The following is an 18,448-nucleotide window of genomic DNA, read 5'->3' as shown; positions in this document are numbered from 1 at the left end:
GAATATAATCCTCTGCATTTAAGACCTTCGCCTTCATAGTTTTTGTCTCCCAATTTTACCAGGAACAGCCTTCAATGTGTTTCTGCAAATTAAAAAAATGGTAGTACCCCATATCTAGGCCAGTACTTAATGGTTAAGCCCATAGCGAAGCATCGAACTACTGCAAGAATTTATCCGCATGCGCGCGGGTGTACATATGTATACATATCGTATATACCGGTCTAAAATTTTTTACGGTAGCACAGATGCAATCATCATTTTCAATACAATTGGCTTGCGTAACTTGACGGAAAAATTCTTTCATATAATTTTTTTTTTTTCATTCGTATAATTGCTTACTAATTTATGCTTGAGAAATATTGCGGCAAAATTAAAATGTTTACTAGTTGTTGTCACTATTTTTAGTGGACAAATGAAATTTTATAACATCATCGTTTTGTAAAAAGCAATAAAATTGGCCTCACATATATTGTAGTAATGCCGCTTGTGCTTTTATGCGCAAAAGTAAGTGTGGGGGAATATTACCACACTAGTTAACAAATAAAAGATCAAAATCATCCAATTTGGTTTTTGAGTCACTTTTTTAATTTTGATAAAAATGATTTTAAGTTTCGTAGCTGCAACATTTGACTATCATTTCTTATGTAGAATTTTTCACTGAGTTTGATTATGAAGTTGCGTATTAAAAAAGAACAACAGCTTTCGAGATATATTTAAATTAAAAATTGTTTTGTTTTTTACTTGAGTGCTTATAATTTATACATTTCAAAGCAATTTTTTATAGAAAATGTTTGTTTCCTTCCCAAATTACCCTCCTTTAAAAGCAAAAAAAAAAGTAGCCATAAATAAAAATATGTTTATAAAATAAAAATTTGTGAAATTTTGTAAAACATTCTGCAAAATTTTCAACATATGATGTAACGGCTATTTCAATGAAATCATTTATATCTGGAACTTAAGAAATTGAAATTTAGAAATATCATTATAAGATTCAATTTAGCTGTACAAAGTGGCGCAAAATTAATAATCCATTTTGTTTTTTGAATAACTTTTAAACTAACTAAGTACTAAATAAAAAATTGTTTTTGAGTGATGGAAATCTTTATTTTAACCATTTCTTGTCTGTTCGTTCAAAAATTATATATCTTCCGTTAGAGAGATTAATTTGGAGCCACTTTGTTTTTGCTGATACCGTTCTCTAATATCTAATCTAATCTCTTCTTTTCAATTGAATTCACAAGCAAAGCTATGAAAGTGCTTAACGGTTAAGTTACCATTTTTCATATACGAGGTGTGCTCAAAAAGTAATGTGGCTTTTTATTTTTCCCGCAACAAGTATTTATTTATTCATCTATACCAATTTGGTTCCCTTCAAAGAAATCCGTTTTAGATATAATACACTTATGACAACACTTTTTCTAATCCTCGAACCATTTCTGACCAAAAAGCCTTTGGTATAGCGTAAGCTTTTCCAACGATTCGGACTTTATCTCAACAATTGTGGCAAATCTCAGTGTTCTCATAGGCACTATTTGCTGTTTTGGGATCAAGAAATAGTCGTAAGTGGCCAAGACTAGATTACAGATTTTTTTTATCAATTTTTGCGATAGCAGAAACTCGCCGAGCATACGTTAACATACCCAACTCAAGGAAGATAGGTTACAAGGTTTTGTCATTCAGCAACGAGTTAACAAGGGCGAAGGCTGTGTTGACTTTTTTCGCATATAACCAACATAATCTCAGTTTTTTCGTAAACAAACCGCCTTCGCAGCCCCCATGACGTGAGTAAATCAGCTGATTCCTTCAAAGTCGCTAAGAGCCGGTTAACAGTCTGAGGTTGGCCACACCTCTGCAAATATTGCAAATGTGCTTTAATTTGAAAAGTCACCCTACTTTTTGAACACAACTCGTATATAATAATTTTTTGCAAAATCAAAAAATTTCTATGAACCGGATGTTAAAAAGGACACAATGGTGGCACCCATCTATTTCATCATAATTTACTTTTTTGTTATTTGACTTCATATTCTGATTTATTGGAAAATTTGACATAAAATATGGATTTGACTTGCCAAAGGTCAAAATTATTGTAAACTAGTGTTATTTGTGTGTGCGTGAAATTAAAAATCATGAGGCAATCGGATTACTTGGCTTTTAAATATGAATTTTTGTTTGTGCTTTGTGGCTGGCCCAATTTTTTTTTTTTATTTCGGTGGTCATCAAGTTCATTTACCCATTTCTCATACCAAGTCCAATGTGTGCTGTGTGTTGACCCAAATCGAATAAGCGTTCAAAGTTTTTGCTATGTTTACGCTGATATTCATGTACCATAACTTTATGGCGTTGCTTTACATACAGTAGAAACGCAAAGAGAGGCTGCAATGTTAGAAATCCTGGCTGCTGGCAGCCCAGGAATATTAAAAGAGAGGCTAGAAGCATTTATATATAAAAACTGATGGACATTGTTTTATATTATTTATATTTATATTTTGAACCAGAAACTCAAAAATTTTCTTTACCTCAAATTCATGTATGATAGATTCAAACAGTTTGCTTCATAATAATATAGAATATGTACGTATGTATAACCTTCATCCTACTAAAATAATAATACAATCAGAAGATCGATCTATTGATTTCATTAAAAGTGTTCGTTTCAGGACGAGCAGTACCATTTATTCCATCTGTTTCGTCCCATGACTACCGATTCTTGCAAAAAATGTCATTGTGCTAAGTACTCTCTATTCCACTGCTAGATTCCACGTAGACACCAGAGACTCTGCCGTGCTCGGTTCTGGATTCATCCGTGAAAATGCAAACACTATGTTTGCCGGGCTCATTTTCAGAGTTTAACCACAATTGTGCCTCTGGCAGCATCACACTCTATCTCTTTTCAATTATGACTTCTGATAGCATGGAGTCACAAGGTATGGAGAGAATCGATGCCTTTGAAGTCCATGCCTTCTCTGTTGTCCAACGCCGGGCAGGGGCCGTACCAATGCCTGTTGTGTTTCAGGCTGCATATTATCTTCAAGGCCTCTCCTTGATAGACTAACCAGAGCATATAATGCCGGGTCTGAAGCAGCTCTGGTGCAACAGATGGCCACAGTGCGTTGTGGTCTCGATAATGCCCTCTTGACTCCCACGAGCGAGTGTCTACTCATCCAGACCACTGATGCATAGGTGATAATAGGTATAATCATAGCTGTGTTGATTTATACGATTTTGCTAGGAGAAATATCCCACGTTTTCCCAAAGACCACCTTACGCTGCCAGAAGGCTGTCAGTGCTTGGGATGGCTTTGTTTCACTCACTTATTACATAGCTTTTATTATAAGATTTTCTGACAACACTCATGTTTAATTCAATTATTAAAATTAAACAAAAAATAATAATTTTTTATATAAATATGCAGAAAAAAAATATGTGTGGAGAGTAACTTATTAGAAAAATAGTTTTATAGTTTAAACTTTTGGTAGTTTAGTTAGTGAAAAGCTGGCCCTTAGGCAATTAAGAAGGGGAAAGACATGAACCACCCGCAGTTGACTAATTTCCCCTTTGTAGATTTGCAGGAGATTGAGGGAAGAAAGATATATATGTATGCATGCACATACTGTATGCAGATACGACTCAAAGTCGCCAAGAAACGTTCATCGTGAAGCTCAGTTAAACATTTACTCGTATGAAACTTATTCTCTCATAGGTCATTGGGAACAGTGCCTCAGTTGGAGTCCTTAAACTATCATTGAAAGTTGCATAGTCTTAGAAAACTAACGATCATTAATATCGAAAATTCAATTTCCTTAGATATACTCGTGCTAATGTTATAGTCGCCGCCGCGGTAGCCGAATGGGTTGATTCGTGACTACCATTCGGAATTCACAGAGAGAACGTAGGTTCGAATCTCGGTGAAAAAAACACCAAAATTAAGAAAACAAATTTTCTAATAGCGGTCGCCCCTCGGCAGGCAATGGCAAACCTCCGAGTGTATTTTTGCCATGAAAAAGCTCCTCATAAAAATATCTGCCGTTCGGAGTCGGCTTGGAACTGTAGGTCCCTCCATTTGTCTAACAACATCAAGACGCACGGCACAAATAGGAGGAGGAGCTCGGTCAAATAACCAAAAAGGGTGTACGCGCCAATTATATGTAGATATATATATATATGTATATAATGTTATAATGATAAAAATTTGGGTGGTGCCAGCAAGAGATCCAAAACTGTTTAGAGGACATCTGTTGACCAACGAAGAGAGCTATATTCAGTAGGATCTTAAACTAATAAAAAGTTTCTAATCTGTTGGGTGGTAGCTGAAGAAACCTTTAGCTTTTTTGCTACTGCTTCATTGTTTCTACGCTCATTATGCTATATGTAATTATGTATGCACATTTTACTATTCTTGAAGTTTTCATACATTCACACATTTACGTGGCAAGCCGAGTATTATGTATGTAGTAATTTCATGCCACATGATCACATGCAACGGTTCACCGCGGTATCAGTAACTGCAACAAACATCTCTATCCTGGTACGAAAATGTGGTCGGTTATCAGCCACTTGAAGTAACTAACACTCCACATCGCAACACATCATTCCACCCATTCACTCTGCCATATACCGACAGCAAATCGTTCGCACTAGCCGGTAGATCGCATGCGATCTTGTGGTTCATTTCTTCAACAATTATATAATGGGTGTTTGCTTTGAACATATTGGAATAAGTGGTAAAAATTCAGTTCCAAAATTCACATAAAAACACTTTTTGCAGACCAACTCGAAAAATGGGACTGTGTATCCGAAAAGATGAAGAGGAAGCTATAAAACTGAAATTATAAATTATATAATGCCATATTTATTCTGTTCTGCTGTAGAGCTGTCCAATATGCAGGGTGGCGCAAAATTAGTCAGCCTATCGGAAGTCTTAAAATTATTGCAAATGGCGTCGAAAGTCGATCAGATTTGAATCTTGTGAATCTACTGCAAAATAAAAATGTTCTTCATTCTAAATAATTTGTTTTCATTATTGCGTAAAAAGTTATCCAATATTTACCGTAGTAGTCAAATTCTCTCCCAAATAGGGGATTACTTAATAAAAAATGGAGACAAAATACGTATCGTCTGGATTCCAAGTCACAACGGCATTCTGGGAAATGAATCGGCAGATATAGCGGCCAAATACATGCACCAATCCCCAGTCTTTCTATTTACTCCTCGTGTCTCTAAAGACCTTCAAGCCTACCTAAACAGCTATCTCCTTCGACAAAAATATGCATCGTGGGCGTAATTCAGGCACCCTTATAAAGCTTTTAACACAGAGTGTGAAAAAGCAATATATGCATCCACATTATCAAGGAATCAAATTTCTGTATTCGTGCGTTTAAAGATCGGTCACTCCAGATCGGAACACCTTCTTCTATCCACGTCTTCTCCCACATGTCCTTTCTGTAACGATCAACTTAACCTTATACACATAATAGACATCTGTGCAAATTTAAATACTAAACGTGTACCTATTTTTGGTTCCAAAAACCCCTCCGAACTTTTGAAAAATACCACAACAGAGAATGTCATTAAAATATATAACTTTATTAAGGTAATCGGCCTAATTGAAAGCTTGTAAAATTGTCATTTATCCTATACCTTAAGGGGTTATACGCAGTTATGAAGCAAATAAAAGACGGGTTGTCAAGGATTTATCCTGAAGAAACTTCAGAATATTTTAATTTGAAAATTTTTGGCGGTTATAAAAGCATCCTTCAAGAACGTAACAAAATTTTTTATTTATGAAAATGTTGATTATAGAGCGCGCTGCAGGCGATTTCTGGAACCTCCTTTAAAAAAAGACGATTTACGGTGTACATCGTAACTCAGGATTGGATTATCTGAAATCAAAAAACCAAACAAATTTTGTTAATATATTAGATTATCTAGTAATTAATCGTTCGGCTAATCAAAATAGTGAATTTTCACAAAATGGCAGCTTTTAAAAGAAATGATTTCGATTTTTACGTTAAAATTTGGCCGTAAATTGATTATAAAATGGAAAATAAGTATCAGATTTACAAAAGGAACGATTAGTTACTAGAAAATGTATCTTTAAAGATTGAGTTAAAACGGTTGACCGATCAAACAAGCCGTTTTCGAGATATCGTGTACACCGACTTGAAAAATGCCGTTTTGAAAAAAACACGTTTAAAGTTTCAATACCTACCTTAAAACGTGCCGAGGCATCTCTACATATTTAGGTATAACTCCGAAAGTATTGCTTAGATCTACTTCAAATTTCGTGCGTATACTTTTGAATATATGTACATTACAAAAATGCAATAAAAAAAAATCGATTTTTTTGAAAGTCATAACTGCGTATAACCCCTTAAAACTTAAACATAAAATTATAATTACCAAGCACCGAAGGCCCAAGCAGCTAGTGTGCTCTTGTTTTTTGTTTTTAAGTTAGTGTAATATTTTATATTATTCTAATAAATAATAATAATGATAATAATATCCAAAAACAAACTTGGGTGATTAATTTTGCGCCACCTTGTATAATTATATATAAGTATAATACATAATTTTTGGTAGTATTGTATTTTTCTTTGGCGTGTATTTTTTTAGAGAAAAGAAAACATTACAAAATTCTTAAGAGTTGTAAGCTAAGAAAGCCATTTCATGCCTATAAAATGTTCTACATCTGTATAAACACCCGTTACGAATAAATATTATACAATTTATGTATATCTGTACATAATTTTATGTATTGTATATTTTCTATTAATGTAGAAAAGTATGTATGTATGTATATATTTTCAAATTATTCATACACACTTGCTTCTTTTCATCATAATTTTCCTCAACTCAAGAATTTTGCGCTTCAACTGTTTATGTTTATCTTCTCGAATGGCTGAATGATTGTGTTAGCTGTGCAGCTCGGTTAACTATCGAATAATCCATACTCATATGTATGTACATTGTATCGAGAGATTCGCATTTTTATGTGCCGACTTCGCGCCGCTTCTCTTTTCCACAAAAACAACTCGTGAATTTTACGCGGTGAAGCTTCATAAAATGCCACCTGGGCCCTGCTGCCCTCTTTTTGTAGCAGGTACAAAACTTGGAACTGGTACTAAATTTAACAGCTGAAATCTAATAAGTTCTACCTACTTTCCATTGTAGTACGAAATTCAACAAATTTAATCTATAATATATGGAAAATAAAAATCTAGTAAGCGCTGCTGCCTGTTACTGTTGCAATAGTCAGTGGAGAAGCGCTGTTGCGTGCCATTCAGAAGGTACTGAATTTGATTCTTAAGGCTGGCAAAAAAAGAATGTTTAATCATTCTCGCTTGATTTTGGTTTATCTATAATTTTTATATTTATTAATTTACATTTTATTAAAATTAAAATGTGTAGCAATAACTCACACTCCCGGCCAACTTGAAACCACAGGCATCACCCAACGCGACGGTTGTGGGGCGTTCATTTTTGGCGCAAGTTTTGAACAATAAATTTGTTTCACTTTTTCTTCCTCTTTGGCTGAGAGATTTTGCCGAGCTCAACAAAATGCATCGCCGGATCCTTTCGCGCGCTAACCGACATGATTTGGACACACACAAGTCCTTCTCCAATTGATGTTACTTTGCAACCACCAGAGGTACCGTATCGAGTACTCTCAAACACTCAAAGTTACGCCTCGTCGGATTGTCATTGTCCATGTATGTATGTATCTGCGCCGTACATACAATTTGTTTCACTAGTTCATGTTTTTCCTTCAGGGTATCTGCAGATATATGTATGTATGTGTGCTCATGCACCTATGCTGGCTAATCAATTGTCTGGGAGTAGCATGCGCCCATACAATTAGTGGTGAACCAACCAGACTATGCTCAAAATTAAGTGAAATCCAACATGGATAAATATTATATTTGATATGTTTTGTATGATGTTACATATCTATGCACGTACTTACATACATAAGTATGTATATATGTGCTTATACACAGGGACTACTAAAGTTTACGTACATGGCCTTTTCGTTAATATAAGAGTTCATGAGTTTGTTTTCAGAAATATTTATTAAAATTTTTTTGACTTTATCGTGTTTTTGTTGTTTTTAGAGTGGCTTGCTTATATGAATTTGGAAAAAATGTTGATCCAATTTTCAAAGCTGTGGATTTTTACGACTTCAGTTTTGTCATACAGGGCCATGTTGTTTATGTGGCATATATGTAAAACAGTTATAAAATCTTAAATAAACAACAAAGCAGATCGGGGATCGCTGCAAAATCAATATACATATACAAGGATCGCTTGAAAAGGCAGTGCAAAAATAAAAACTACTTAATTGTTTTATTTTTCGACTGAATCTCCTTTTAGGCTTGTGCACTTTGACCAGCGCTATTGTTTGTTAGTTTGTTGATTTCTTCCGAATAATAGGATTTATCCAAGTCTGAAAAATAACCATTCGTTTCTGCAATCACCTCCTCGTTTCAATAAAATCTTTTTCCCGCCAGCCATTTCTTCGAATTTAGAACAAATAGTAGTACGAGGGATCGGAGTGAGCCCAGTCTGGAGAAAATAGGAGGATACGAAATGAGTTCGAGCCGTATCGCCATTAATTTTGCGGCCACAATTTCTGAGACGTGAGTTGGTGCGTTGTCGTGATGGAAAAAGAAAATCACTCGACTTCCTCGATTCAAACGAATACCAAACACAAATAAATATACCGATCTGGCTGAAACTTGGAGTGTGTTCTTCCAAGAGATACTACTAACTAAACATAGTCTCGATACGCGCCAGTAGTGCCATCTCCCTGACTTTGACGGACTTTTCAAACGATCCTCGTGCTAATTTCCCATTGCTGTGTAACAAAAAACCTACCCGATCTCCGTTGAAGAGCTTAGTTAAATCGCCTTGTGCATTTAATGTGTTAAAAACTGTTTTCAAGGTTTAACTAGATAAAATGCCAGTTTGTCGGATCCTTTTTTCCAATGTGCTCTATGGCATTAGAACTTTTAGTTAAATATACATAGATATGTACATATTTAAATAAGTATAAAAATCATCCGTGATCTCGCAGAGACATTTTTTGCTGAAGAAGGATGGATTGTTGTTGAGACCCAGCTAGTGCACACTTGCGCTCAAGTTTTCTTTGAGAATATTGACGTTTGTCCATTTCTTCTGTTATGAATAGCAAATTATTAATGCTAGTCGCTGTTGTACACCGGCAAATCATTACATTTCCAACATCTTGCTCGTAGGCATTAAGTTCAGTTCTTGTAGCCCTTTTTTCACTCATCTCTACACTTATCCTGCTTCGTTCTATCTAAAAAAGTTGAGTTTGGATTCGTCACTAAATAAAACATTTAACGGAAACCTATTCGGATTATTTAGATGCTTTAGCCGGTTTTTTCACATCTTCAATACAAACGGCTCACGGCACAATACATTAAAAAATTGCAAACTCTCAAAAGGAGCACGATCAGTAACAAAAGCAAAGCATACCGTAAGTAGTGTACAAAAAGTATTTTGAGTAGAAATTTGCATTACCTGTTTGTTTTATTTATTTAAAAATTTTATTTAAAAAAAAACTTTTGAAAAAATATCAGCAATCATTATTATTGTGCCTAAACTTTATTAATTCACCTCACTGTAGATGCGGGATAAGAAAAAATTAAAATTTTTTTCATTGCATGAGTACTCGTATAGTACATATGTACTATAAATATGTTTGTGTTTCGAAATAATTACACCCTGCTAGCAATTATTGCTTATTCATTTAATGCAATTATTATTTACATCGACACAGCCATGAAAGACGGATTCATTACATAAATAGTTTGCGGCAAAATATTAAAAAGCTTTTAGGTACATACATATGTATTTACATATGTATATAAATACATACATGCTTACATATACACTTAGTGTCATAAGTCTACGCTCACTCATGGGTAATTGAAAAAATAAGGCTAAAATAATAGTTTGAGACAACTCAAAATGTCTCACTAGTGCATGAGGGCAAATGTTTAGACTCCCTTCAGCTTAACCAACGTACCTAGTCCTCGTTCCCAAATGTATCGATAACAATAGGAAAAAATGTTAATCTCTATTAGCTTATTTTACTTATTGACGCACATATCGACCGCCACTTTGACGTTACATTCATCTGATCCAGATGGAGCGACAACAATTTTTTTTAACTTCGTTTTAATGTTCTTGTCATGGAAATTCATAAACACTTTTACATCTACCTATGTATAATTTTTGTAATTAAGTTCAAGCTTAAATAATTAATCCCAGAAATGCAGAATGACAACATCTACTTTCTTTGCAGTTTCAAATTGTGACGCACCATTAATTATATCATATTTATCAGGGTAGAAAGAACTGCACTTAAACTTGTCATTCATGGAAACGTTATGGCCACTTTAATAAGTGAGTCATCATCATCGTCGTGCCATACCGAAATAAATAGTAGTATTACATACAAACAAAAATAGGGATGTTGGAAAACATGCAGGCAGGTACAGTTGCGGCCACTGAAATCCGGTCATATAAAAAGTTATGATTACTACAGGCTGAACGCTATGAAGTGTTACCAACTTCACACTGCTTGTATCTGTAAAACAGCTCATGACATCAACGTCAAAATTGTTCTAATGACAGTTCAATATATTGTTTATAAGCCGTCAAAAACATTTGCGTCTCAGTTTTTTTGTTTGATTTTTTTTTTCTCTGATGGAATTCAAACGTAATAGTGTGATTGCGTTATATTTGACTGGGAAATCACAACCAGCCATTGTTCGTGAGCTCAGTCACCTCAAAGGTAAAACGTTACAATGATACTGGTAGCATTGCAAAACGCTATGGAGATGGATCAAAAAAAAATCTGAACAATGCCAGAAATGGTTCAGAAAGTGAAAGCTCGACTTGAACGAAATCCACGTCGAAGTTGAAGAATAATGGCCAAAGAACTGAAAATATCGCAAGACAGCATTCGACGCATATGTGTTGAAAAATGACCTCAAGGTCAAGGCTTACAAGTTCTAAAAAGCACACGATCTTTTACCCCAGCAAAAAAAAGTTCGGTGCGAAAGAGCAAAGGAGTTGTTGCGCTTGCACGAACGTCGCGAATTTCCTAACATTGTGTTTTCTGATGAAAAAAATTTCCCAATTGAGCAGTTCATTAACACTCAAAACGATCGTGTTTACTTGACCGAATGCTCATACGAGAATTTGAGCCTACGTATGGCCACTCGAAGCAATTTCCCATCGCAAGTAATGGTTTGGGCCGCAGTGACCGCTGATGGACGCTCTCCAATCGTTTTTATCGAGCCTGGTGTCAAAGTGAATGCGACTTATTATCGAGAAAATGTTTTAGAAGCTGCTTTAGAGCCGTGGACACGCAAACATTTCGGTCGTAGACCATGGACGTTCCAACAGGACTCAGCACCGTCTCATAAAGCTCGTGTGAACCAAGAATGGTTAAAAAATCATGCTCCACACTTCATTTCGTCCACACAATGGCTTTCGCCAGTAATTGAAAATTTGCTTTGTTTCTAATAACTTTAGAAAACTCATATGTATATAATTTTAAAACTGAGGGAACATATCGCACCCTAAATACAAAAGGGTCACAACTCAAAATGTACTTCTGCTCAAATATGAACGAGACGTTATCAATAAAACGGTCCGCGGATGACATATGGCAAAAATACATTTTTTGTTTTTTGGTAGGACTGTTATAAGCTTACATGGCAAATTTCAGCGTGATATGTCACATAGTTTGTTTTCTGTGCTACTGTAAACAAGTCAAGCTCGAGTGTGGAAAATTTTGAGTTTTGCCCCTTTTGTATTTAGGGTGCGAGATGTTTGTAGTAAAAGTCCTTTACTTAATATTTTGTAGAGCCTGCTCTACTTTCCATTAGTAAAAAAGCTGTTTTAAATAAAGTAAAAGACGTAAAAAGTAAAGTAAAAGAAAATAAAAATTTAAAAAAATAAATAGCGAAAACTTTGCAATATGCTTCTATTATTTTGAACACATTCATATGTTATTAGAAATTTCTCTGCGTCTAACTGCATTCTTTGAAGTATTTGTTGACCCTTTTATATTGAACGTGTGTGGTCTGAGCAATGGTATGTCATTTCTCAGAGTTAGTAGCAGGCGATTACACAGGCACATGCGCACAGAGTGTTAATGTCAGTTATGATGTACTGGGCGACAAGATGACATATGCTAGAAAGCGTTCGCATAGCCGCGACGAAAGTGAAATTTAATCCTATTTGAACGCGTTTGAATGGCGACTTGATGTTTAAGTGCATTGTGTTTGCTTTCTGTTTACCGTATCCTTCGGTTGTTCTCTTTCCCTAAACAATCCTCAGCAAATGCAAACAGTTTTCTCTATTATTTAACTAACAACTATTCAAGAAGTTTTTAGTGTAAAATGAATCCCGTTTGAGCGAAGTTCTCCACGTTTGTGAGTATGCTTTGCCATGTGACTTTGACACACAATTCAACAATAAAACTTTCATGTAGTTCACAGGTCAATTATACCTAAGTTTATATCATCTAAACCGTTTGTTCTAATCAATAGAATTCGCAACTCGTATTAGTTTATGTTGGTGAGAGAAAAAACTGCGTTTTCCATCAATTGACCGGCAACAACAATTGTATGTGTGTATTATCGATAATTAATTGTGTGCATGTAAACAAAGAAAGAAAAATAGAGTTATTTTTGCTACTACGATCAATTGTGCAATCGCCTTGAAGCAGCTATTTTGCCTTGCTGTTTGCGCACTTATTACTTTTTTTCACAACTATTCTGCTTTTTGTATTTGTTAATTTTGAATTGTCTGAAGTAATTGACTACCGGCGTGCACGTCGATCATCAGTGATTGTCTATCGTTTATGGTAAGTGCGTGTGTGTGTGTGTGAGCGTGTTTTAGAAGCCCCAGTAAGAATTGGTTTGTTCTTTTATTATTCGTTGAATAATATTTTTTTCTTTTAATATGTTTCATTTAATATTTTATTTTTGTTGTAATACGTTGAATATCATTCTCATACCAGCGATCAGCCAGAGAGCGCTACGCGTATTTGTGCTCCGCCAGCAAAGTATCTAGAGGCTTCACTATCAAAGAGAGTGTTGAAGAAAAGTACAAATGGTTGCGTTAATTTCTTACTCCAAATTATTATAAAATTGCATCTAAGACCGGAACTACATACATATGTATATGGGGCATTCTTTCTGAACGTGAGACCCCCTGCCCCCAGAATAGATTTTGACGAAAAGAGGTCTATGAGGGCTTAAAATGTAGGTAATTATATTTACTTTCGAAAGCAAAGTGGCACTTCTTGAAATTCAAAATGGCGGATCCAATATGGCGGATTCAATATGGCGCAATTTTGCAGTTCGTGCATCAGATTTATGCTATGAACTGATGATAAAAATGTGATGAATAATCAGTGACCAATAAAAATAAATAATTAACTTGGAAATATGTAAAATTAAACAATTTTACTTAAAAATAAATAAAGAAAACACGAAATAGCATAAATCTGATGCACGAACTGCAAAATTGCGCCATATTGAATCCGCCATATTGGATCCGCCATTTTGAATTTCAAGAAGTGCCACTTTGCTTTCGAAAGTAAACATAATTACCTACATTTTAAGCCCTCATATACCTCTTTTCGTCAAAATCTATTCTGGGGGCAGGGGGTCTCACGTTCAGAAAGAATGCCCCATATAAATCAGAGAAGTAGTGAAAAAAGTGTTATTTACTAACTGTTGAGTAGCTCGTGAAGGCTAACTAGAATTTTCGTCAGATAGAAGCGAAGTAGGGGTAGCTTATTAACACAGAGACAATTCTCAAAAATATGAAAGACTAAAGGCTTAAAGATGAAGTATAGCTATTTGTCCAAAGCAGCAGATTTGACTCGTATTCCTTATAGTGCTATATTTTCTTTAAAAAAATTGTATATGTATGTCTTATTATATGGCAATATTACGAAAATATGATCATACAACCTGCGAAAATGTTGCGTATTTCATATGGGAATAGAAAAGTAAGAATAGAACATACAACACTTTCACAAATTGTATATTGGTGTAATAAAATAGAACGATTTGCTTCCACTTCTCTGTAACAATTCCTGTTTCCGTACAACTACAAGGAGGCACAAAATAAATCATCCGGTTTTGTTTTTGAATAACTTTTTTATTAAAAAAAAAATATTAATATTAAATATTCCAATAGGGTGATTAATTTAGCGCCACTTTGCATTTGAACGAACCTGTGTATACAGATAAACAGAATTCTGTTCGACAACGTTTACCCTCACTTTTTGTATAGCGCAGATCTTACAACCTTGACGTCATTTCTATATGCCATTATTATTAAAAAGAAAACACCATTAATAAATACTTACGGGTATTCGGGGCAAATGGCGAAAAGCCTTTTGGATTGATAAATATCTAATACACGCGCCAATACGAACCACCTTGTACACGTCATAAAAATAGTCCAGGAAAATAAAATTGAAGAGGATATTGAATTGATATCGTCGAAGTTATCCATAGACAAAAAGTTCATAATTTTGAAGACAGCAGTAAGCGGTAACTCAGTATTTCCAGTTGACGTCAGCACGAGAAAATCGATTAGGCATTGATAGTGCCAATCAACAAGAAGAAGTTCTTGCTATGTTGAAGGCGATAAAATAGTGCTGCCAAGGAAAACGAATAATTTTGAAATTGTCATACCTGATAAGTAATTGCAAACAAATGCCCTTCTGGCATCTTTCAACAATTTTTTGTGTGTCTAAGATTTTTAATGCAACAAAATCTTAGTTCGAGTCGGACAAACCAACGAAATTACAAAAAATAATATATTACAAAATATTCAGAGCCAATTTCGAGTCCAATGTACCCTTTTCTCGAATTTAATGGAATCTTGAATTCGGTGGATTTTTCAGATTTTAAAAATCAATTACCTTGTTTTTGTTGAATGCATTATTTTAGACTCTAATACAGTAATGAATTTATTGCGCCATTTTGTTCATATGTATAGATGTATCAAAAAATAAAGCTAATCTTTATGAGAATAGTCATGGATTTTTATGTAGCAAGTCGTACATAGAACATCAGTTGGCCATTTAGAGCATAGAGGTGAGGTTAAAAAACAACTATTATTTGTGCTAAAAGAAGGATTAGGAGAATTACGGAGTTTAGATTCACAGTGCCTCAGAGGCTCTGGCGTACGAATTAGTTTATATAATTTAAAACTATGACGAATACGCGGTCATCCACTTTTCATATAGGCAAATCGTTATTTTTACTTGGCGCAGTCCTAGTAAGTGTGAATAATTGGTCGCTGCATTCTTTTCCGAAACCTAGTCGCAGCAGTTGTGCAGCGGATATAAAATTTCGGAGAAGATTTCTGCAGAGCAGCAATAGTTTCAAAACGTCAGTGTGAAATTTTTAACCAATTGCTGCCAAGTAATATTATATTATATTTCACTTTCCACCTCATAAATCTGTCTCTAGAACATTTCCTGCTTAGAAGGCGCATAGCACATGTGCATTGTGTGAAATTGCGAAACGTTCTGTGATATATACCGAAGTGCATTGTTCAAAGAAAATGCACTAAAGCACCTTGAAGCGGATGTTCTATGTACTATGTACATATAAAGAAGTCAGCAAGTGCAAATTTATATGCAAAAAGTATTAATATCTATGTGTATAAATAAACATTGTATAGCACATATCCGACGTATTGACTTTTATGGTATTTTGACGCAGTCGTTCACTATTCGCACAATGCAATTCCGGCGAAACCTTTTACGGCAGCCACAAAATGACGCTAACAATAATAACAATAATCGAACGCACAGTGGGCAAGCAAACGGAATGTATGGGGTTGTAATAGAAAGCTTTTAAATACGAGTATGATTAAAAAGTTTGATGAATAAAGAGGAAGGGAAAGTGAATGTTAAAAATATTTAACTTTTTAGATAAATATATTCTTTAAGCTAAAATGCATTTCTTCGATATTTCTTAAAATTTATTTAGACCATAAAAAAGTGTTTTGTCTGCATATTTATCCCCACCTTGAAGCGCTTCTTTCATTTTTGGGGGAAAACAGTTTTAGAAAAACAAAAAAATAAAAAATAAAAAAAAAGTTTAAAATAAAAATAAATAAGAACTTTGAAAAATAGAATAATAAAAAATATTTGAAAAATAATATATTTTTTTCAAATTGTTAATAAAAAAAATTAATTTTGTTTTTTATTGTTTTAATTTAATTCTGTTTTTGAAAACTATTATTATTATTAGAAGGCCATTACGCACTGCGACCAGAGCTGATCTATTGTGAAAGGTCTATTTTGTAACCCTAAAGTTTTAGGCTTTTTAGAAATTTTAGCACAGTTTTGGGTTTGTTGTTCCAAAGATTGCATGGAGATACTACGATACCACCAAGGTGGTGAAGTCTTTGTCTGCCCAATGCAGGACATTCACAAAGCACATGTTCTGAGCTTTCTATGTCCATTTCGCAAAAGCGGCAGACATTGGTATCGGATAGACCAATATTGTTTAGATGGTACCTCAGGTTGCAGTGACCTGTAAGGTATCCGGTTAAAAGACGCAGATCTACTCTGTTTAGTGAAAGAAAACTAAAAAAAATTACAAAATAAAAAATAATAGTTTTATGGACAGCCGCTAAATCCATTCTATTGGAAGAGTTGTAAGTGTTTCGAAGCTACATTGGCGTAGTAAGGGAAGCCAGCGCAACATGAATCTTGAAAACGGGTGCATTGTCGTGCAAAATATGCACATCTCGAGTCCATTTTTCTTTTATTTCTGCATCAATGTCAGTTTTTTCTAAAAGCATAGCTTAGTAGCGGTCACCCCTCGGCAGTCAATGGCAAACTTCCGAGTGTATTTCTGCCACAAAAAAGGCCCTCATAAAAAACCATCTGCTATTAGGAGACGTCATAAAACAATTACTCACTCCATTTGTGTAAAAACATCAAGTCGCACCCCACAAATAGGAGGAGGAGCTCGACCAGTCACATAACAGAAGTGTACACGCCAATTATTTATTTATTTTATTTATCTATTTATTTATTTTAATAGTCACACAGCCATTTTTTTGTTTTAAATGACCAACAAGTTGCTCTCTGAACCCAACCAAAAAGTAGTCATCACCATTATAGCACTTTATGACATCTTGAACTCTTAGGCTCATATACTCATATACTTTGCTTCGGCTCAAGCTCATAGTCATGAACCAAAATATCTCCTATAGCAGCTATCCAGTTCATAAGTTTATCACTGTTCCCACTACACAGATTCGAAAAATTGCGTTGAAAATCGAGATATTCTCTGCAATCTTCTTGCGTTGATTTTAGACGTATCAAAATGATTATGGATGAATTATTTTGAGTGATGGAAATCTTATTTTTGTGTTTGTTTACTGCAGCTAAATCTTCCGATAGAGTGATTCATTTTGCGCCCCCGGGTACTTCAACAAGTTTTCTTCGATTTCTTTTTTTGCCTACCATGTCTACGGATGTCACCCCAACCAGCCGGCCTGAGCGCAGATCTTCTTCAATTTACTCTGTACCCTTATTGAATATACAAGGCAAGAATTTTCGTAAATAAATTAAATATTTTCTTTAATGGATCTATGGTCAATTTCATTGCTTGCTGAAGAACTTAATGAAGCTTAATTCTTTTCATAGTTGAGGTTTTCCTCTCGATTGACTGATTTAATAGACGATTAGACGAGATTTAATTGACGAATAGATTTCAAAGCTCAAACAAATTTTCCTAAACTTAAACTTCCAAATCTTTATTGTAAACTAATCATTCTTCCATTTTCCAACCCCCTCGATTTGATTTTAACAACAAATTTATATTAATATTGTATAAAATTCAATTGATTTCTTATAATAATCCATTTATAATTGGGCAAAAGGTATGCAATTTCCTTCTACGAATTTGTTTGTTTAGTTGCAGTATTCTGTTATTTATATTAAATTGTCAATAGAGCCACACATTTGTCTGTAATCAATTATATATTTTATGTACACATATACGAATACACATACACATCCATACTTAGCACTAGCATACATGAAACACCTTTGCCCCATTTGTCATGTGAGCCTTAGGTGCCGCTTTGGTTTGCTTGCAACCAGCTGGCGAATTTCATCTTTGCGATATTAATTCGCTGCACTGAAATTTTAAAATGTAGCAAACCAAATTCTAAGACGTTGCCAGCTGCCACTTTGCACTATTTTGCCCCATAATAAATCAGTTTCCAAGCGCGTTAGCCGGTTAAACAAATTATTCACCAGCTGGCTAAAAGTGTTATAAATGAATACACTTTCTCCGTCATTCGTCTGTGTTGTCGATTATCCGCTTAATTTCGATGTTGTTGGTGTTGT

The 18,448-nt window shown here is 34.6% G+C and overlaps 1 protein-coding gene across 24 annotated transcripts in view; it reads left to right on the top strand.

Annotated features, from left to right (window-relative positions):
• Window positions 1–18,448, top strand: part of LOC128855034 (F-actin-monooxygenase Mical) — a 205,449-nt gene that overhangs the window by 58,619 nt on the left and 128,382 nt on the right. The window contains exon 1 of one of the 24 annotated variants that reach the window (XR_008453677.1): window positions 12,051–12,476. The exons of 22 other annotated variants lie outside the window; for them this stretch is intronic. The gene's annotated coding sequence lies outside the window, so the exon portion shown is untranslated. Of the gene's footprint in view, window positions 1–12,050; window positions 12,477–12,592; window positions 12,911–18,448 lie in introns of those variants that run through there. One more of the 24 variants, XR_008453676.1, reaches the window with a different exon arrangement.

This window comes from Anastrepha ludens, chromosome 2 (genome assembly GCF_028408465.1).
Source record: "Anastrepha ludens isolate Willacy chromosome 2, idAnaLude1.1, whole genome shotgun sequence".
Classification (NCBI taxonomy): domain Eukaryota; kingdom Metazoa; phylum Arthropoda; class Insecta; order Diptera; family Tephritidae; genus Anastrepha; species Anastrepha ludens.
The sequence above is the reverse complement of the archived record's forward strand: the minus strand, read 5'-3'. Positions and strand labels throughout refer to the sequence as shown.